The 21,765-nt window shown below is 46.4% G+C and overlaps 1 long non-coding RNA gene across 2 annotated transcripts in view; it reads right to left on the bottom strand.

Annotated features, from left to right (window-relative positions):
* The window catches only part of LOC139266915 (uncharacterized), a 65,860-nt gene extending 51,498 nt beyond the window's left edge, over positions 1 to 14,362 (bottom strand). Inside the window, exons 1-2 of one of the 2 annotated variants that reach the window (XR_011593803.1) lie at positions 14,186 to 14,362; positions 6,593 to 6,714 (exon numbers count right to left, since the gene is read on the bottom strand). This is a non-coding gene — a long non-coding RNA (uncharacterized lncRNA). The remainder of the gene's footprint in view (positions 1 to 6,592; positions 6,715 to 14,185) is intronic. The other variant, XR_011593802.1, reaches the window with a different exon arrangement.
* Positions 14,363 to 21,765: the final 7,403 nt, after the last annotated feature.

Below are 21,765 nucleotides of genomic sequence, written 5' to 3'. Positions count from 1 at the left end.
CCCAACACAAAAGCAAGAAAGCAGCTCTACAGACGGCTGCTGGCCGAGGTCCAACAAAAAACCTGCAACCTAAAAAAACAGATGGTGGGCAGAGAAAGCACAGGAGATTCAGCAGCTAGCTGACAACCATGACATGCAAGGATTCCTCAGCGCAGCCAAGCCCACCTACGGCCCAAACATCCAAGGCCTAGCCCACTGCTGGCCAAGAGTGGTGAGGTACTCATCAAAAATAGAGAGGCAGTCAGTGCCCGTGGAAGGAGCATTTCGAAGATCTCCTTAACCAAGACTTTGTCTTTGAAGCGAGTGTCCTCGACTCCATCCCGCAGCATGCTATCCGCCACCATCTCAGCACAACCCCAGCCCGGCGCGAGCTGGAAAAGGCCATCCATCAGCTGAAGAATAACAAGGCAACAGGAGCAGATGGCATTCCTGCAAAGCACTAAAACATGGAGGGGAAGCACTATTGGCATAAATACATGACCTCATTTCTCTGGTAGAAGGAGAGCATGTCAGGGGATCTCAGAGATGCTGTAATCGTGACCATCTTCAAGAAAGGGGACAAGTCAGACTGTGGTAACTACAGAGAAATCTCCTTGCTGTCTGCCACAGGAAAAGTCATTGCAAGAATCCTCCTCAATCGTCTTCTCCCTCTGGCTGAAGAGCTCCTCCAAGAATCACAATGCGGTTTCCGTCCACTAAGGGGCACAACGGACTTGATCTTTAGGAGTCATAAATATAAGATAGTCACGAATAAATCCAATAAGGAACTCTTTAGAAACTTCTTTACCCAGAGAGTGGTTTCAATATGAATCTGGTTATCACATGCTGTAGTTGAGACAAATAGCATAGATAAGTATACGAGGGAGAAAGGAATCAAAGGATATATTGTTAGGGTTAGAGGAAGTAGTACAGGAGGATACATTGCGCCAAATGGCCTGTTATGTACTGTAATTTCTATGTTGCCTTTATAAACTGGGTTCAGATTGCTCCAGATTGATTTAATATAGAACATATGTTCCCGATGTTGGGGAAGTCCAGAACCAGGGGACACCGTCTTAGGAAAAGGGATAAGCCATTTAGGACTGAGATGAGGAGAAACTTCTTCACTCAGAGTTGTTAACCTGTGGAGTTCCCTGCCACAGAGAGTTGTTGATGCCAGTTCATTGGAAATATTCAAGAGGGAGTTAGATATGGCCCTTACAGCTAAAAGGATATGGAGAGAAAGCAGGAAAGGGGTACTGAGATGAATGATCAGCCATGGCCTACTCCTGCACCTATTTTCTATGTTTCTATAAACAATCAAAGAGAGGGACCTTTAACATACATGTCTTTGCTAGATTTGATTCTGTGTCCATGAACTGAAGAATAGTTTCCTGAGCCAATCTAATGCCTCTTCCCAGATAAACACACTAGTTTTGATGGAGAAGTATAAATAAATAAATAATGCATGTAATACAGGAACGGTAACGTAGTGGTAATTTTACTAGACTGTAATCCAGAGGCCTGGTCTAATGATCTGGAGACAAGAGTTCAAATCCCACCATGGCAGCTGGGGAATTTAAATTTAGGGGAATAAAAAGCAAGTGCTAGTAATAGTGACCATGTAACTACCGAATTGTCATAAAAACCCATCTGGTTCACTAATGTCATTATATATTAAAAAATTCTCTTTTCAAAGCCAAGATTAAATCTGCCTCCAACACCCTTTTAGACAGTACATTTCCGATCCCAACGGTGTAAAAAAGTTTTTGCATGTCACCTTTGGTTCTGCCAATCATCTGTGACACTCTCTATCATCTTTTATATTATCCCCTGCTCAGAAGCTAAAGTTATGAAAACTTTCTAGCCTAGAAATTTGTTTGCATCAGGGAACCATCCCTGCGTCTGAATGGGTATGATATGCCCTTACTATACAGTACAAATGCACACGAGGCCCATACTTGAGAGAAGGTCACTCTGTGACCAGTAACCTTTATTAGCCAGCACTGAAGTGCTGAAGGTGGATGGAGCTTCCCCTTTTATACCTGAAAGTCCAGGTTAGGAGTGTCTCCCACAAGTTCACCACCTAGTGGTCAGTGTTCTCACGGTGTACAACTTAGGTCAGTTTATACAAGGGTTACAATGACAGTTGAATACATCACATCACCTCCCCCCCAAAGTCTTATTGGGATCACAGGTTAAGTCTCTCTGGTGGTTTACGCTCCCTTGTAGAGCGCCCGAGTTGGGCTGTGCTTGTTGGGCGCTGGCCTGAGTGTCTGCTGTTTGCGGTGCCTCAGGCCTGTCCGGACTGCCCACAGTGACTGGGCTCTCCTCCACTTGGTTCCGGTATTCGGTCACCTGTGGTGGAGTGAACTCTACATCGTGTTCTTCCTCTGCTTCTTCTATGGGGTTGCTGAACCTCCGTTTTGTTTGATCCACGTGTTTGCGACAGATTTGTCCATTGGTAAGTTTAACTACCAGAATCCTATTCTCCTCTTTGGCAATCACAGTGCCTGCGAGCCATTTAGGCCCTGCAGCAAAGTTGAGGACAAAAAGACGTGATAAACGGCTTTGTAGGGAAAGCCCTTGGATTCTGAGCATCTCCTGTTTGATTATCTGCACTGCCCGTTCCACCTGGCCATTTGAGGCTGGCTTGAACAGTGCTGTTCTGACATGGTTGATACCATTTCCTGCCATGAAGTCCTGGAATTCAATGCTTGTAAAGCACGGGCCATTGTCGCTGACCAAGACGTCCAGTAGACCATGGGCGGCGAACATTGCCCATAGACTTTCTACCGTGGCAGAGGATGTGTTTGAATTGAGAATGTCACACTCCATTTGGAGTAGGCGTCTACGACAACCAAAAACATTTCTCCCATGAAAGGATCTGCGTAGTCCACATGGATGCATGACCATGGCTTGGCGGGCCAGGGGCTAAGGGGGGCTTCCCTGGATGCATTGCCCAGCTGAGCACACATGCTGCACCTGCGAACACAAAGTTCCAGGTCTGCATCTATCCCTGGCCACCAAACGTGTGACCTGGCAATTGCCTTCATCATGACAATGCCCGGGTGCTCATTGTGGAGTTCTCTGATGAACACCTCTCTGTCCATCTGGAGCATGACTACTCGGTTTCCCCATAGTAGGCAATCGGCCTGAATTGAGAGTTCATCCTTGCGCCTGTGAAATGGTTCAAATGCCTCAGGGCATGACCTGTACCCATTCAGGACACATTTCTTGACTAAAGACAGTAGCGGGTCTCTATTTGTCCAGACTTTAATCTGATGGGCTGTCACGGGTGAGCCTTCGCTTTCGAAAGTTTCAATAGCCATGACCATCTCAGCAGCATGCTCGGTTACTCCCTTGGTGGTGGCTAGTGGGAGCCTGCCGAATGCATCGGCGTAGTTTTCGGTGCCCGGTCTGTGCCGAATTGTATAGTCATAGGCAGCTAATGTGAGTGCCCACCTCTGTATGCGGGCCGATGCATTTGCATTTATGGCCTTGTTGTTGGCCAAAAGGAATGTTAGGGGTTTGTGATCTGTCTCAAGCTCAGATTTCCTGCCAACCAGGCACTGGTGCATTTTTTTTTACTGCATATACACATGCAAGCGCTTCCTTTTCTACCATCCCGTAGCCCCTTTCTGCTTGGGACAGACTTCTGGCGGCATAAGCTAGCGGCTGTAACTGACCCTTGGCATTAACATGCTGCAACACACATCCGACCCCAGAGGACGGTGCATCACACCTTAAGACAAGTTTCTTACATGGGTCATATAGCGTTAAGATTATTGGAGCGTAACAAATTGCGTGCTCCATAAAAAGCCCTTTCCTGGTTGTCCCCCCAGAACCAATCATGACCTTTGCATAGGAGCACGTGTAGCGGCTCTAACAGCGTGTTCAATTTGGGAAGAAAGTTATTAAAATAGTTCAGGAGTCCCAGGAACGAACGCAACTCCGTCGTATTACAGGGTCTGGGTGCTCTCTGGATCGCTTCCGTTTTGGACGCAGTAGGTCTGATCCCATTTGCTGCTACCCTCATCCCCAGGAATTCTAGCTCTGGATCGATGAAGACACACTTCACCTTTTTCAGTCGCAGCCCTACCCGGTCCAGTCGGCGTAGCACCTCCTCCAGGTTGTGGAGTTGTTTTTCAGTATTGCAACCCATGATGAGGGTGTCGTCTTGAAAAACCACCGTCCTTGGAATCGACTTGGAGGCTTTCCATATTTCGTTGAAAGATCGCGGCGGCCGAGCGAATCCCAAACGGACATCTGTTGTACTCAAACACCCCTTGTGTTTCGTGATGGTGGTCAGCTTCTTCGACTCACTCGTCAGCTCCTGGGTCATGTAAGCTGAGGTCAGGTCCAATTTTGAAAAAGGTTTGCCACCGGATAGCGTCACAAAGAGGTCCTCCACTCTCGGTAGCGGGTACTGGTCTTGGAGTGACACCCGATTGATGGTGGCCTTGTAATCACCACATATCCTGACCAACCCATCCACCTTGAGCACCGGCAATATTGGGCTCGCCTAGTCACTGAATTCATCTGGCGAGATGATGCCTTCCCTCAGCAGGCGGTCCAATTCGCCTTCTATCTTTTCCCGCATCACGTACGGCACCGCTCTGGCCTTGTGGTGTACTGGCCTGGTGTCCGGGTTTATCTGAATCACTACCTTGGTCCCCATGAAAGTGCCAAAGCCGGGTTGAAATAGTGAGTCAAATTTGCGACCTGTGAGAATGATACTCGCTCCACCAGAGGAAATTGCATTGACATCGCCCCATTTCCAGTTCATGACACCAAGCCAACTCCTCCCCAGTAGTGCGGGACTGTCCCCCGGGACAATCCAGAGTGGCAATCTGTTCGCCGAATCTTTGTGGGTCACAACTACCGTGGCGCTGCCGAGCACCGGAATGATCTCCTTTAATATATGTCCGTAGCTATGGGTCAATCGGCAATGATTTTGGCCTCTTGGCCTTGGACGCCCACAACTAGTCGAACTGTTTGATACTCATCAGGGACTGGCTGGCCCCCACGTCTAGCTCCATTGATACTGGGATGCCATTGAGGAGCACTTTCATCATTATCGGTGGCGTCCTGATGTATGAACTGTGTATATGCTCCACATGAACTCGCTGAACTTCAGCTTCCAGCGATTTCCCCCAGTGTTCATTTGACCTTGTAGGGCTTACATCGGGCCCGTCCTCCTTGTACATCAACCTGGCTGCAGGCTTCCTGCACATACACCCCAAGTGACCACGGACGTTGCAGTTTCTGCAGGTATATTGCCAATACCTGCAAGCTCTGGCTGTGTGTTTACCTCCAACATGAGCTGTTGTTGGAAACAAAAGGTCCATTACTAGTCGGTCGTCTCTGACTGTCTCTGTAACAGTCCTTAAGTGCACCATTAACAGGTGTTGATGGCCTCATTTTCCCTTGCAATGGCATGAATCGTCCGTTCAGCTAGCCATTGTCTCTGTTGAATTCCCCGTTTGGGTTCGTCTACATGCTCGGCCATGTCCGATTGCCCCTGCCTGCGTTAACAATGTTGACTCCCTGTCCATTTGCCTCATTTAAGCCAAGATTTTTGTCAAACATCATTCTGGTCTCTTCCTCTCCTGAGATAAATGTCTGGGCCATCAAAGCCGCCATTTTCAGCGTCAATTCTTTGGTCTCAATCAGTTTCCTGAAAACCCCAGCGTGCCCGATGCCCTCAATAAAAAAGTCTCGCAGCATCTCCGCTCTGCATGCATCTGGGAACTTACATAGGCTCGCCAGAGGTCTGCCATGAAGTCTGGAACGCTTTGTCCTTCTCGCCGCCAGTGCGTGTAAAACCGTTGTCTCACCATGTGCATGCTGCTCGCCAGTTTAAAGTGCTTTAAATTTCTATGGAAATGGAAATCGGGAGAGTTGTAAAACAGGCTGCCAATCCGCTGTACTTGTTTTATACTATCACACAAAATCAAGATCTACCCCTAGAAGTAATTCCTACCAGATAAAAGTATTTTTCCAGGTCACTGTTCAGAGTGTGAAAGGCATTCTAGTCCTGAAAATAATTAGGTTTTGGAGAGAGTTAAAAACGTTTGAGGGAAATCTCAAAGCTGGTCTCAAAGGTCCCCTCGACCAGTCTTCTGAACAGCATAGTTAACCAATTTGCACTCTGGGCCTGGTGCTTTCCCCCCCAGGACCGGACGTGGTGAATTCAGCATGGTGGTCAGCAGGTCCTATAGGATTATAATGCATGTCAAATCACACAAGGCATGCTGACCACAATGCCCCAATTCCGAATAGATGCTCTCGGCGAGAAAAGTAATGCACTGGGGGTGCAAATTCATAGAATGATCCTTGTGATGCCAGATAAGACATAACTGGGTTGCAGGCACAAGTTCAATTAGATTATATTTTATTGGCATGTTGGATTATATGCTTGGAATATTAAGGGTGTGAGAAACTTCCCTTATCTAAAATTATGCCCTGTAGATGAAGATGCTGTGTTTTGCCTGGACTAAAATGTAACTTATGTCATCAATCAAACAACAATCTCTGGTATGGCATGAGCTCCGACCTACAATTTGTGGATGAAATTTAAATGAAGTAAAGAGGTAGAATGACTCCTTACCTGGATATTGTGAATGACTGCCTTCACCTTTCTCTTTATCATGGCTGATTTGTGAGCTGAGACAGCTGTTTCCATCCATGATGTTTCCATACAATTCACATTTTGTGCATGAAATGGTGTAACTGTTGGAAACATGATGTTTGACAGTGGTGTACTTTCTGCAGATTTTAAATCCTGTTGCACCACATAACTACAATATAGTTGCTCCCAGGTATGTTATTGAAGGGAAAGGGAGCGTAGGAAAACCATGAAATAAATACATGTTTAAAATCACACTGCAAACCTTGTACTGACATAGTCAGCAAACTATTTTCCTTACCAATCATAAGCAACACCTAGCACTTCCTGTTAGCGCCAGCAGATGGCAGTAATGGGGTGCTGATGCATTAACACTGGGGCGAGGCAAATCCAGCAACGCACGGCAAATCAGCACGGTACCGCCAGGGACTTCAACGCCAGGTATATCGTGACATCAGTGCGTGTGCAACACTCACTGGCCACCGTAGTTCGTTGTCGTCGTCGTCGTCGTCGTCGTCGTCGTCGTCGTCGTCGTCGTCGTCGTCGTCGTCGTCGTCGTCGTCATATAATAATAATAATAATACAGCTCCAACACAGCCAGCAATGCTGAGATTGAGGTGCTGCAGTATCAATGAACCTTCCCTTTAAGTACTGGGAAAAGCTTGTGGCTGCGATTAGAGTGCACCTGATAATGGTCCACCATTTAAGTGTACCGTCAATGAGCTTGGGACGTGAATTAGGGCTGCAATCATTCCTTTGAGCAATGAGCAAAATTCTGCATGTAGTCTAAAGCATTAGCACCTGGCGCTAAATCTCCAACTTTTCTAATGATACAACCCATTTCTGGGCTATAATGAATTTCTAGCCTTGCATTTATATAATGCATTTAGCATAGAAAAATGTACTGAAGTGCTAAGCAGAGGCATAATCAAGGAACATAGAAACATAGAAAATAGGAGCAGGATTAGGCCATTCGGCCCTTCGAGCCTGCACCACCATTCAATTAGATCATGGCTGATCATTCACCTCAGTACCCCTTTCCCACTTTCTCTCCATACCCCTTGATCCATTTAGCCGTAAGGGCCATATCTAACTCCCTCTTGAATATATCCAATAAACGGGCATCAACAACTCTCTGTGGCAGGGAATTCCACAGGTTAACAACTCTGAGTGAAGAAGTTTCTCCTCATCTCGGTCCTAAATGGCCTACCCCTTATCCTAAGTCTATGTCTCCTGGTTCTGGACTTCCCCAACATCGGGAACATTCTTCCCACATCTAACATGTCCAGTCCTGTCAGAATCTTATAAGTTTCTATGAGATCCCCTCTCGTCCTTCTAAACTCCAGTATATAAAGGCCCAGTTGATCCAGTCTCTCCTCATATGTCAGTCCAACCATCCCGGGAATCAGTCTGGTGAACCTTCACTGCACTCCCTCAATAGCAAGAACGTCCTTCCTCAGATTAGGAGACCAAAACTGAACACAATATTCTAGGTGAGGCCTCACCAAGGCCCTGTACAACTGCAGTAAGACCTCCCTGCTCCTATACTCAAAACCTCTAGCTATGAAGGCCAACATACCATTTGCCTTCTTCACTGCCTGCTGTACCTGCTTGCCAACTTTCAATGACTGATGAACCATAACACCCAGGTCTTGTTGCATCTCCCCTTTTCCTAATCTGCCGCCATTCAGATAATATTCCGCCTTTCCGTTTTTGCCCCCAAAGTGGATAACGTCACATTTATCCACATTATACTGCATCTGTCATGCATTTGCCCACTCACCTAACCTGTCCAAGTCACCCTGCAGCCTCTTAGCGTCCTCCTCACAGCTCACACCGCCACCCAGTTTAGTGTCATCTGCAAACTTGGAGATATTACACTCAATTCCTTCATCTAAATCATTAATGTATATTGTAAAGAGCTGGGGCCCCAGCACTGAGCCCTGCCTGCACACTAGTTACTGTCTGCCATTCTGAAAAGGACCCGTTTATCCCGACTCTCTGCTTCCTGTCTGCCAACCAGTTCTCTATCCACATCAGTATATTACCCCCAATACCATGCACTTTAATTTTGCACACCAATCTCTTGTGTGGGACCTTGTCAAAAGCCTTTTGAAAGTTCAAATACACCACATCCACCGGTTTTCCCTTGTCCACTCTACTCGTTACATCCTCAAAAAATTCCAGAAGATTTGTCAAGCATGATTTCCCTTTCATAAATCCATGCTGACTTGGACTGATCGTGTCACTGCTTTCCAAATGCGTTGCTATTTCATCCTTAATAATTGATTCCAACATTTTCCCCACTACTGTCCATACCTGTTTTTTCTCTCTCCCTCCATTTTAAAAAAATGGTGTTACATTAGCTACCCTCCAGTCCTTAGGAACTCATCCAGATTCGATAGACTGTGGGAAAATGATCACCATTGCATCCACTATTTCTAAGGCCACTTCCTTAAGTACTCTGGGATGCAGACTGTCAGGCCCCGGGGATTTATCCCATCAATTTCTCTAATACAATTTCCCGCCTAATAAGGCTATCCTTTAGATCCTCCTTCTCACTAGACCCTTGGTCCCCTAGTACTTCTGGAAGGTTATTTGTGTCTTCCTTCGTGAAGACAGAACCGAAGTATTTGCTCAATTGGTCTGCCATTTCTTTGTTCCCCATTATAAATTCACCTGAATCCGACTGCAAGGGACCTACGTTTGTCTTCACTAATCTTTTTCTCTTCACATATCTATGGAAGCTTTTGCAGTCAGTTTTTATGTTCCCGGCAAGCTTCCTCTCGTACTCTATTTTCCCCCTCCTAATTAAACCCTTTGTCCTCCTCTTTTTAATTCTAAATTTCTCCCAGTTCTCAGGTTTGCTGCTTTTTCTGTCCAATTCATATGCCTCTTCCTTGGATTTAACACTATCCTTAATTTCCCTTGTTAGCCACGGTTGAGCCACCTTCCCCTTTTTATTTTTACTCCAGACAGTGATGTACAATTGTTGAAGTTCATCCATGTGATCTTTAAAAGAAAATTATTACTGAGCCAAAGACAAAGATATTAGAGAGGCTAAATTGTCCTCCACCCCGATTGGGGGCAGTAAACTGATGGGGCCAGGACCTTTAATCGCCCAGTGCAGAAGTCCCGTCCCAGCCGCTGAATTGGGCTTACCGTCTCTCAAAGGACGTGGAGTGCAATCTCGTGCACTCAACATCCTTTAGGGGCGGGTCCAGGGGCACTAACTGGGCGAGTAGTGCAGTGCAGCTCCGCGTAGAGCTGACCCGCTTCAATGCCCCACCCCTTCGCTTAAAGGGGAGGCCTGCTGCACACTTTGCAAGGCCTCTGATGGCCTCCACTTGACCACCAGGGCAGCATGGTACTGAGGCCTGCAGCCCGGCACCTGAAACAAAGTGCTGGGCTGCACGATGGCGACCCAGTCCACGCTAGGGAGCTATTGTGGGAGCAGAGTAGAGAGTTGGCAAAAGTTTAAAGATGGCAGCACGGGGTGCTGGCGACCTCCTCTTTAACACCCACTCTGCAAGCAGATGTTCTCTACTCTGGACTCCACGATCCGTGAAGCTTGCGTTGACACCCGCTCGCCCCCACCTTGTGGGCCGCGGGCAATATCCCCCTCGGGCGGAAAGCGGTCAGTGCACACCGCTGAGTGACCGGCATGACATCATCGCCGGTTGTGCAGCAGCCAAGGGCGTCACCGTCGGACATGGCACTGCCATGGCAGCGCCTCCGCAAATCCCGGACAATTTCCTGAGAGCCGGTAGCACCCCTTGGGTGCAAAGTGTTGCCCTAACAGGCCTCTGAAAAAGGGACAATTTTACCCCCTCGGAGTGGGTCTTAGGAGGAAAAGGAGGTGAAGGGGTAGAGGAGTTTAGGGAGGGAATTCCTGAAAGTGGGCCCTTGGCAGCTGAAAGCATGGCTCGCTATGGTGGGGAGAGGAGAAGACAAGTGCTGATAATAATAATAACATTTTATTTTGTCATGCATGGAATGGCGCTGATTAATAAAAAAGGAAAGTTTAACAGAAAATACTTTGTTTATGAATCATGACTGCCAAATATGTGAAGTTTAAGTATAATAATTCTTTCACATTGTATAGTAATGGTTCTACTCTGTAACTAAAAATAATAACAATCTAAAATAATACGTGAACATTATATGCCTCCACAGAATGGCCTTGTAGCAATAAAGCTTAATTATGCTTGCAACTCCTGTAAATTGACTGTAGACTCTTACACAATTATTGTACAATGAACCAACTGAAACCATTTAACAGTAAAAGAAATACAGGGCCTTGTTAGAGATTTTGATCACTACAGAGCCTGTGGGCTCCACTTTTAACTCTAGTGTAACACAGTGACAATAAGTAACAGCAGATAATCTGAACAGTGTTACTAATTTACTGTCATTGATCAAAATGTATTAAGCAAATTGACATCTCTGTCTGATGGTTTTATGTCCTCCATTAACAGTTCCAGCTATGAAAGAGCCTTATTAAAAGAGCGTACATGTGTATACTGGAGTATCTAACAATGTTAAATAAAATGAAAATAAATAGATCAAAGGATTTCTTTCTTTCTTGTTGAGTAAATGCAAAGTACCAAGGTTAAATCTTCAGTGAGACGGTGAAGATAGTTTTCATCACACCCCCTTTTAGGCTGGATAAAAGCTGTGTTTTCTATTATCAGAGGAGTGCTTGATTCACCAGTTCCCAAAGTGTGGATCTTGCACAATTGACAGCAATCCTAGTCTAAGCCTCCAGATTCACAAAGGCTATCAACCAAGAAGATCGTTTAATACCCTTTAAGAACTCAAGCAAAGGAGGCCTCAGGGTTACAGTGCTCAGCACTCTCCTGAGTTTATCACTTTAGTACTGCTGTGCACCCCAAACCTTTTTACATCAACACACAAGTGGCAGTACGAATGCAGCCAATATGACACTGTCGGCTGAAATTTCAGCAGCTCCGACGAAATTCCCGGACTATTTTTTAATCGAGTTTAGCGATGTAGCTTTAACTGATTTTGATCGAAGTATTCAGCCTATCCACTGAGGGGAAAAATTCTAAACCTTCTGAGGGCTTTATCAATTTGTCTTTGTATATTTTTTATTTGCATTTGGTCAATCACAGTTAAAGTTGAAAAATCTCCCCATTATATAGGCTGAGAATTATTTCAAAGGCATGAATCCCACTCCTTCTGCTATTCATTCTCTCCAGGTAGTGCAAGATATGGGGCTGGATTTTTGGTTTGTTGTTACCTTTGCTTTTGTCCTAGAGGGGCGGTAATGGCAGTGGAGAGCATTTCCAGACAGGTGTCCAGCTTCCAGCACCCCGCCGGGACATTCAATGCTGGGTTTTTGGGGGCACGGAGCAGTACCATCCGGGAGTGTGCAACACCTCTGGTTGCGACACCGACTCGATATTTGTTTCACGCCCGATCCGTAGCGCCCTGTAGCGCGCCCTAGTGGGACCGCATGTCAAAGCTGCCGATTGCAGCTGTACCGGCCACAGTGAGGGAAGGAATGTGTACCTGAGGTAAGTGTAATCATTTTCCATTTTTGAATTTTTGTGATTGATATTAATGCAGCATCAGTCATGTATTGGGAATATTTTTGGTGGGTTATTTCAGATTTTTTTTCTACGGCAGTCTCTCTTAGGGCACTCCGAGGCCGGCTTGGGATTTTCAGTTGCTCAGCCAGCCTGGCCCCTTAACATGGTGTGGGACACCATCCTTAGCGCTCTGCCCCACACTCAGGGCCCAGCTGGTGAGTTATGCGGCTGGAGACGGAAACCATTTCCCGGCGCAAAAATTACTGCTCCACCTGGATTAACACCGCAACAGAGGCGCGACCGAATTTCCACCCCATGTTCTTTGAGTATTATTTTATAACTAGAGGTAAGCATTTTATTAATTCAGGCTTTGCATTTTCCTCTCCATTAAAGGAAAAACAAATCTCACTATAATTAAAATCTGAGTCTGATTTCTGAAGAAGGACAGCTAATGTGAGGACACATGAATTCCATAGAACGCTGAATGAGCGATACACGAGAGCAGTGGGACATTCCAATGCATGTTTAATAGACCATGAAGAAACTCAGGCACATGTCTATCAAACCACAAGGGAATTCAGATTGGTGGATGGCATCCCCACTCAACTGTGAATAATGGTTGGTGTCTCTATGCTTAGATCTGTAGTTTGGCTGTGACTTAGATAAATAGCAACGGAGTAATGAGAACATCTTCCATCAGAGGCATGATGCACTTTTGACCCAGAGGAGTCACTCCTCCATCAGGATCTTTGTATATTTTGGGTCCTCCAAAATAAGTGGTACTGCAGGGAGAAGAGCCAGTCAACCTAAAGTGAAACTCTCCGGTACTTCATTCTTGATTTTATTACTAAAATGAGTGCTTATATCTGTTGTTACGCAGATTTAATGATCTTAGGGATTGAGCCTGTACACCACAATTAAACAAATGAGTAATTGCTTTTTAGTTTTATTGCCTTGCATAAATTTTGCCTTGGGGCTAGGAGAAGCAATTGCTCCTTTGCGGGTATTTAGGAGGATGCAATGCCTCCCCATCTGAGATCTGTCATCAAGTTGCAGACCTGTCCCCTGATGATTGCATCAGGCTCTTTGCTGGCTTCCAGGAATAGCTCGCGGTCCAAACTCCTCACTTAGTGACATTCGTGAAGTGAATGTGTTGATTGACTTTTTATATCATTTTGGCAATCGATCCTTATTTGGCATTATGTCACCTGGGTTAAAAGTTTTCAACTGTGGTGCCTTCCATATCAAAATAGTGGTGCTGGGAATTATGCATTGGGGGATGAAAAAGTAAAACACAAACTCCTTTCTCTGACCCAAAGAATAAGCCTGATCTCCACAAAGAATAGTACCCACAGGAAACACTGTTACATCCAACAGCTTCTACTAAGTTGCAGTGACTCTTCAAAATAAGATCATGACATTAATGACTTGTTCCATTTCAATGTACACCAGTCACTCTGCTGACCTGATGTACTACGCACAATAACTTGACTCTAGCTTGGCTCAGTTAGTGGCATTTTTGCCTCAGGACCGGAAGCTTTTGGGTTCAAGCCCCAAAACAGGACTTAAGCATGGAAGAAGTAATTTGCAAAACTCTGAGCCAAGAGCAAAAGTGTCTAAAATTGGTCCTATAATCTAGGCTGACACATCAGAACTGTACCGAGGGCATGCTGCATAATCAGAAGTGCTGTCCTTTGGTTGAGAAGTTAAACCAAGGTCCTGCTGCCTGTTCACCTGGGTGTTATAGTTCCATTACATGACGAAAAGCAGTGTGTAAATGGTGTCCTGGCTGATGTTCTTCCCCCAACCAACACCATTCACTGTTTCTGAATGTTGCTGGCGTAGAATGGTTGCCATATTTGCACATGAAGCAATAGCAACTGGACATTACAACATGATTACCTGCTCTATAAGAATAAGAGTTATATTATTATCCACTGTGTTAATTAAAGTCTTTGAATTTTTTTATGGAAGGACAAAGGGCTCAAATTTGGCCCCTGCCGATTTTTGGCGCACTCACCCGAAGTGCGTCGACTTCCTAGGATAGAAACGGCGCCAAAAAGTTGTCCCCGCATTCTGGCCGCTCTATGGCCTCTCCCATGGCTTGACGGGGTGTGGCAATTCAATTAGGGAGTGGAGCTGGGGCCCTGCACTCAGAAGAGTGCCGGCAGCCCAACGCATGCGCACTGGAGGTAGCTCCTCTGCAGCGTGGGACCCAATGTCCCGCCCCTATCCCAGACCAAGTGGCGTCACGACGCACGCCAGGCTGCGGCACACCGTAGAGAGTTCCGCACCTATCCCCGGCCGAGTGGCCTCCCGGGCCGAGGTAGGACTTGAGTTTTTTAAAATTTATTGTGCTTTGTTTAGCGAGGAGAGTTTTCATTGGTGTGGTGGGAGGAGGAGAGTTTTGATGGGGGGGTCGAGGGGGAGTGTTTTGATTGTGGGGGGGAGTTTTGAAAATGGGGGGAGGAGGAGAGTTTTGATGGGGGGGTCGGGGGAGAGTGTTTTGATCGGGGGGGGGGGGTGAGTTTTGAAAAGGGAGGGGGAGGAGGAGAGTTTTGATGGGGGGGTCGGGGGAGAGTGTTTTGATCGGGAGGGGGGTGAGGTTTGAAAAGGGAGGGGGAGGAGGAGAGTTTTGATGGGGGGGTCGAGGGGGAGTGTTTTGATCGGGGGGGGGAGTTTTGAAAAGGGGGGGAGGAGGAGAGTTTTGATGGGGGGGTCGAGGGGGAGTGTTTTGATCGGGGGGGGGAGTTTTGAAAAGGGGGGGAGGAGGAGAGTTTTGATGGGGGGGTCGAGGGGGAGTGTTTTGATTGGGGGGGGAGTTTTGAAAAGGGGGGGAGGAGGAGAGTTTTGATGGGGGGGTCGAGGGGGAGTGTTTTGATCGGGGGGGAGTTTTGAAAAGGGGGGGGAGGAGGAGAGTGTTGATGGGGGGTTCGGGGGGAAGTGTTTTGATCGGGGGGGGAGTTTTGAAAAGGGGGGGAGGAGGAGAGTTTTGATGGGGGGGTCGAGGGGGAGTGTTTTGATCGGGGGGGAGTTTTGAAAAGGGGGGGGAGGAGGAGAGTTTTGATGGGGGGGTCGAGGGGGAGTGTTTTGATCGGGGGGGGGAGTTTTGAAAAGGGGGGGGGAGGAGGAGAGTGTTGATGGCGGGGTCCGGGGGGAGTGTTTTGATCGGGGGGGAGTTTTGAAAAGGGGTGGGGAGGAGGAGAGTTTTGATGGGGGGGGTCGGGGGTGAGTGTTTTGATCGAGGGTGGGGGAGTGTTTTGATCGGGGGGGGGGAGTTTTGAAAAGGGGGGAGGAGGAGAGTTTTGATGGGGGGTCGGGGGGGGAAGTGTTTTGATCGGGGGGGGGGAGTTTTGAAAAGGGGGGGAGGAGGAGAGTTTTGATGGGGGGTCGGGGGAGAGTGTTTTGATCGGGGGGGGGGAGTGTTTTGATCGGGAGGGGGGTGAGTTTTGAAAAGGGAGGGGGAGGAGGAGAGTTTTGATGGGGGAGTCGAGGGGGAGTGTTTTGATCGGGGGGGGGGAGTTTTGAAAAGGGGGGGGAGGAGGAGAGTTTTGATGGGGGGGGTCGAGGGGGAGTGTTTTGATCGGGGGGGGGAGTTTTGAAAAGGGGGGGGAGGAGGAGAGTTTTGATGGGGGGGTCGAGGGGGAGTGTTTTGATCGGGGGGGTGGGAGTTTTGAAAAGGGGGGGGAGGAGGAGAGTTTTGATGGGGGGGTCGAGGGGGAGTGTTTTGATCGGGGGGGAGTTTTGAAAAGGGGGGGGAGGAGGAGAGTGTTGATGGGGGGGTCGGGGGGAAGTGTTTTGATTGGGGGGGGAGTTTTGAAAAGGGGGGGAGGAGGAGAGTTTTGATGGGGGGGTCGAGGGGGAGTGTTTTGATCGGGGGGGGGAGTTTTGAAAAGGGGGGTGGAGGAGGAGAGTGTTGATGGCGGGGTCCGGGGGGAGTGTTTTGATCGGGGGGGAGTTTTGAAAAGGGGTGGGGAGGAGGAGAGTTTTGATGGGGGGGTCGGGGGTGAGTGTTTTGATCGAGGGTGGGGGAGTGTTTTGATCGGGGGGGGGAGTTTTGAAAAGGGGGGAGGAGGAGAGTTTTGATGGGGGGGAAGAGTTTTGATCGGGGGGGGGAGAGTGTTTTGATGGGGGGGAGTTTTGATATGGGGGGGGGAGTTTTGATGTGGGGGGAGGGGAAGAGTTTTGATCCGGGGGCTGGGGGGGAAGAGTGTTTTGATGAGGGGGGCGGGGAGTGAGATTTGATGGTGGGGGGAGGGGAGTGATAACTATTTTTATTTAGATATTTTGAAAAAATTATGTAAATATGTTTTGGCTCTTTACTACTTTTATTTTTGTAGTTAAAGCTTACATGAATGCTTCTGTTGTATAGTAAATTAACTTTGTGAAGCTTGTCATATTATGTCATGTATAGCTGGTTGATCCTATTCACATTCTTTAGTCAAGTCATTAAGTACCTACCTGCGCTGATTTCTTAACTCTCCACAAGGGTTTTCTGTGCGGCCACATACACTGGCCTAAGTTAGTTTGGAATAACTATTAGCTGTCCAAACTGGCTTAAATGGCCAAAACAGGCGTAGGTGGCTGGTAACGCCCCCTTTTGAAAAAAAAATTAAACTAAAAAAAATCCTAACTAACTCACTTACACTGGCGCAAATTAAATGTGCCGAATGGGGATTTTTAAGATACTCCAGAAAAATCAAGTTGCTCCAAAAAAAGGAGCAACTCCTGGGCAAATTTGGGCCCAAAATTTCTATTTTCTTTTCTGCAGCAAAATACTGAGTTATCAGAATACTTAAAAAATGCATATGGAAGAGTGCTTTCTTTTTAAGGAGCAGTGCAGTCCTTTAACTTATTCATTGTAATGTGTTCTTGTTATTATATAAGGTTTGATGATTGATAATTAATAAGAAACTACAAAATGATTATGTACAATTTAATTGGATGTTGTGAGAAGTAATCATAAAATAACAACATAAAACTGTAGTGCCACTTCCAGGAGTCGCATCTGTGGATTTCACTGTGGATCTTTAAAATCTCTATTTAGGGCCTTAACATCCTCTGCTTTTGTATTACAGGTTAAACCTCCCTTATCCGGAACCCTCGGGACCTGGCCTGTTCTGGATAAGGGATTTTTCCAGACGAGGGGTGGTCACGTTAAATGTATAGTACAGGTAATGAGCAAAGGAATATCGGGCTGGCTGGCTTGGGGCTGGGAGTGCAGCAGAGAGATCATGAGGGGGCGGTGGGTTCAGGCCAGCGATTGTGGGAGTCGGCAGCGAGGAAGGACTTCAATTTGTTCAATTTGTGCATGTCGGAGTTCTGTGCTTGCATCACTCGATGATCAGGAATAGTTCTGGACGAGGGGTGGTTCTGGATAAGGGAGTTCTGGACAAGGGAGGTTCAGGCCTGTATTACATTCTATTCCATATCAATCAGAAAGGAATGGCTAAAGTTGCAAGTGAGCATCATTACTTAACAGCCTTGTCCTGACCACAAAGAATTGAGTGCAATAGACCCTTATTTAACAACTTCAGAATTTAGTCATTATATATCCATAGCTGCAGCATGATGTGCTACTTCTCTACATCTATTCATTTCTTCGAAAGGTGGTATCACCTTTTCAACATGGGATTTGTTGCACACACTTCAAAGACCTGACTTCAAAGACCAGATGCGTGCTATGAACTGTTGGCTGTCAGCTAACTGTGGGTGCCTCCCATTTTTCTTACCAGCACACAATCTTACAATCTATTCCAAAAACATCTTTTCAAAGATCTTGTGGAGAAAACAGCCCCTTATTCCTGTCAAATAATTTGCATACAATAAAATGTTAAGAAGAAGGTATTCATGTATAAAATAGTGAGCCACTCACTAAATACTGCTAATGTCAACCAATTCTGGGGCAAGTTGCATTACATTGCACGTCAATTAATGGGAACGGGGTTCATGAGGACATTTGTCCAAATGGAACACTTGCTCAACCACTGAACATTCCAATAAATTTTATCAGACAAATCTGAAATTAATGACACAACAGTTTAAATTGCAATTGTTACTTTATAGGCACATCTCACAGACAGCACTGCCATTATTTTATATAGTGCATGCAAGCAAAACCAGCTGAAGACAGCTGACCCCAGCTAATCCAGATGGTGTGTAAAATGCTGAGATGCACGCAACATGTAGAAGTAGGCAACATAAATTGGACTATGTGTGCAGAATTAGAGGACACACATACAAAATTAACAACCCTCAAGGAAGATTAGAGATGCAAAAATATTTTATTTTTATATTCATTCTTGGGATGTGGATGTTGCTGACAGGATTGTCATTTATTGCCCATCCCTAGTTGCTCTGAGAAGGTAGCAATGAGCCTTATTTTTGAATAGCTACAGACTGTGTGGTGAAGATACTTCCACAATGCTATTACACAGAGAGTTCCAGGATTTTGACCCAGCAACAATGAAGGTGGTGTGTGCTTTAGAGAGGATATTGGAGGTGACGGTGTTCCTGTAGTATCCACCACAGTTACAATATACTGCTGGTGGAGGATGTGGATGTTTAGGCTGGTGAATAAGGTATCGATCCAGCAGATTCCTTTGTCCTGGATGAAGTCAAGCTTCTTGCACTGCACAAATCTAGGCGAGTGGAGAGTATTCCATCACACTCATGACTTGTGCCTTCCAGGTGGTGACGAAGCTGTGAAAAGTCAGGTGAGTTACGTGCCATGGAATACCCATCCTCTGACCTGCTCTTGTTGCCACAGTATTTATGTGGCTGGTTCAGTTAAGTTTCTGGTCAATGGTGACCTCCAGGATGTTGATGGTGGTGATTGGGCGATGGTAATGCAGTTGAATGTCAAGGGGCGGTGGTTAAACTCTCCTTGTTGGAGACAGTCATTGCCTAGCACTTGTGTGGCACAAATATTACTTACCACTTATCAGCCCATGCCTGAATGTCGCCCAGGTCTTGCTGACTGTGGGCATGGACTGCTTCATTATCTGAGGAGTTGTGGATGGCACTGAACACTGTGCAGTCATCAGCGAACATTCCCCCTTCTGATCTTATGATGGAGGGAAGGTCATTGATGAAGCAGCTGAAGATGGTTGGGCCTAGGACATTGCCCTCAGAAACTCCTGCAGTGATGTACTGCTGAGATCATTGACCCCCTACAACTACAAGCATCTTCCTTAGTGCTAGGTCTGACTCCAGCCAGTGGAGAGTTTTCCCCCTGATTCCCATTGACTTCAATTTTACTAGGGCTCCTTGATGCCACACTCGTTCAAATGCTGCCTTGATATCAAGGGCAGTCACTCTCACCTCACTTCTGGAATTCAGCTCTTTTATCCATGTTTGGACCAAGGCTGTAATGAGGTATGGAGCCAAGTTGTCTTGGCGGAACCCAACCTGACCATTGATGAGCAGTTTATTGATGAGTAAGTGCCGCTTAATAGCACTGTTGCCGATACCTGCGACAGTGATATATTTTTAAGTCAGGATAGTGTCTGACTTATAGGGGTACTTGCAGGTGATGGTGCTCCCATGTGCCTGCTGCTCTTGTCCTTCTAGGTGGGAGAGGTCACGGGTTTGGGAGGTGACCTTGGTGAGTTGCTGCAGTGCATCTTGTAGATGGTACACACTACAGCCATGGTGCTCCTGTGGTGGAGAGAGTGAATGTTTAAAGAAACATTCACTCTCTCCTTTCACCTTATAGCACCTTTCACAACTACCGGATGTCTCAATGCGCTTTACAACCAATGAAGCACTTTTGGAGTGTAGTCACTGTTGTAAAGCAGGAAACATGGCAGCCAATTTGCGCACAAGCAAGCTCCCACAAACAACAATGTGATAATCTGTTTTTTTGTTATGTTGATTGAAGTATAAATATTGGCCAGCACACTGGGGATAACTCCCCTGCTCTTCTTCAAAATAGTGCCATGGGATGTTTTATGTCCACCTGAGAGAGCAGACGGGGTCTTGGTTTAATGTATCATCTGAAAGACGGCACCTCCAACAGTGCAATGCTCCCTCAGCACTGTACTGGAGCATCAGCCTAGATTTGGTTGTGCTCAAGTCTCTGCTCAAGTTTAAGGTGGTGGATAGAGTGTCAATCGAGAGGGCAGCTTTATCCTGGATGGTGTCCAGTTGGAGCTGCATACATCCAGGTAAGTGGAGAGTATTCCATCACATGCTTGACTTGTGCCTTGTAGATGGTGGAAAGACTTTGGGGAGTCAGGAGGTGAAACACTCAGTGCAGAATACCCAGCCTCTGACCTGCTCTTGTAGCCACAGCATTTATGTGGTTGATCCAGTTGAGTTTCTGGTCAATGGTGATCCCCCCATGATGTTTATGCTGGTGAACTCGGTGATGCTAATGCCATTCAATGTTAAAGGGAAGCGGCCAGGTTCACTCTTGTTGGAGAAAATCATTGCCTGCCACTTGTATGTCATGACTGTTACTTGTCACTTATCAGCCACATGCCTGGATGTTGTCCAGCTAGTGCTGTATGCAGGCACGGACTGCTTCATTATCTGAGGAATTGTGAATGGAGCTGAAAACTGCAATCATCAGAAAACAAACCCTCTTTTAACCTTATGATGGACGAAGCAACATTGATGAAGATAACTGGATGTAAGATGTTCTTCAGAGGAACTCCTGCAGCAATGTCCTGGGACAGAAATAGTTGGCCTCCAATAACCGCAACTATCTTCCTTTATGCCAGTCAATAGAAAGTATTCCCCAGATTAACACTGACTTCAGTTTTACTAAGGAACCTTGGTGCCACGCTTGGTTAAATACTGCCTTAATGTCAAGGACAGTCACTCTCAACTCACCATTGGAATTAAGCTCTTGTGTCCATGTTTAACCAAGGCTGTAATGAAGTCTGGAACTGAGTGGTTCTGGCAGGAACCAAACTGAGCATTGGTGAGCAGGTTATTGGTCAGTAAATACCACTTGATAGCATTTTTCACGATTCACTCCATCACTTTCCTGATGATTGACGGTAGACGGATAAGGTGGTATTTGACCGGGTTCAATTGTCCTGCTGTTTGGGGACAAGGACATACCTGGGCAGTTTTCCACATTGTCGGATAGATGCCAGTGTTGTAACTGTACTGGGACAGCTTGGCTAGAGATGCAGCTAGTTCTGCAGCACAGGTTATCAGCACTACGGCCGTCAGGTTGTTAGGGTCCATAGCCATTGCTGTGTCCAATGCATTCAGCCGTTTCTTGGTGTTATGTGGAATGAATCAAATTGATTGAAGACTGGCATTTGTGATCGTGATGATCTCAGGAGGAGGCCATGAAGGATTATCCACTCAGCACTTCTGGCTGAAGATGGATAGGTTAAGCAAACTCCTTGCAAAAGCACTAAGTGCTTTGTGGACTAACTTTGGGGAATGGGTTTCAAGGAACTAAGGATAAGCAATTATTAAATGCTCCATGAAAGATAATAGTCCTTGAGCTACCGGAACCATAAAATATTACACAGGGAGAAATTCAACTGGTCAATAAAAGAGGTGTAAGATATTTTTATTGTTGGTTAATTACCTTTGAAGCATAGAAACATAGAAAATAGTTGCAGGAGTAGGCCG

This window comes from Pristiophorus japonicus, chromosome 7 (assembly GCF_044704955.1).
Source record: "Pristiophorus japonicus isolate sPriJap1 chromosome 7, sPriJap1.hap1, whole genome shotgun sequence".
NCBI lineage: Eukaryota > Metazoa > Chordata > Chondrichthyes > Pristiophoridae > Pristiophorus > Pristiophorus japonicus.
Note: the sequence above shows the minus strand (reverse complement) of the source record. Positions and strands in the feature narration are given on the sequence as shown.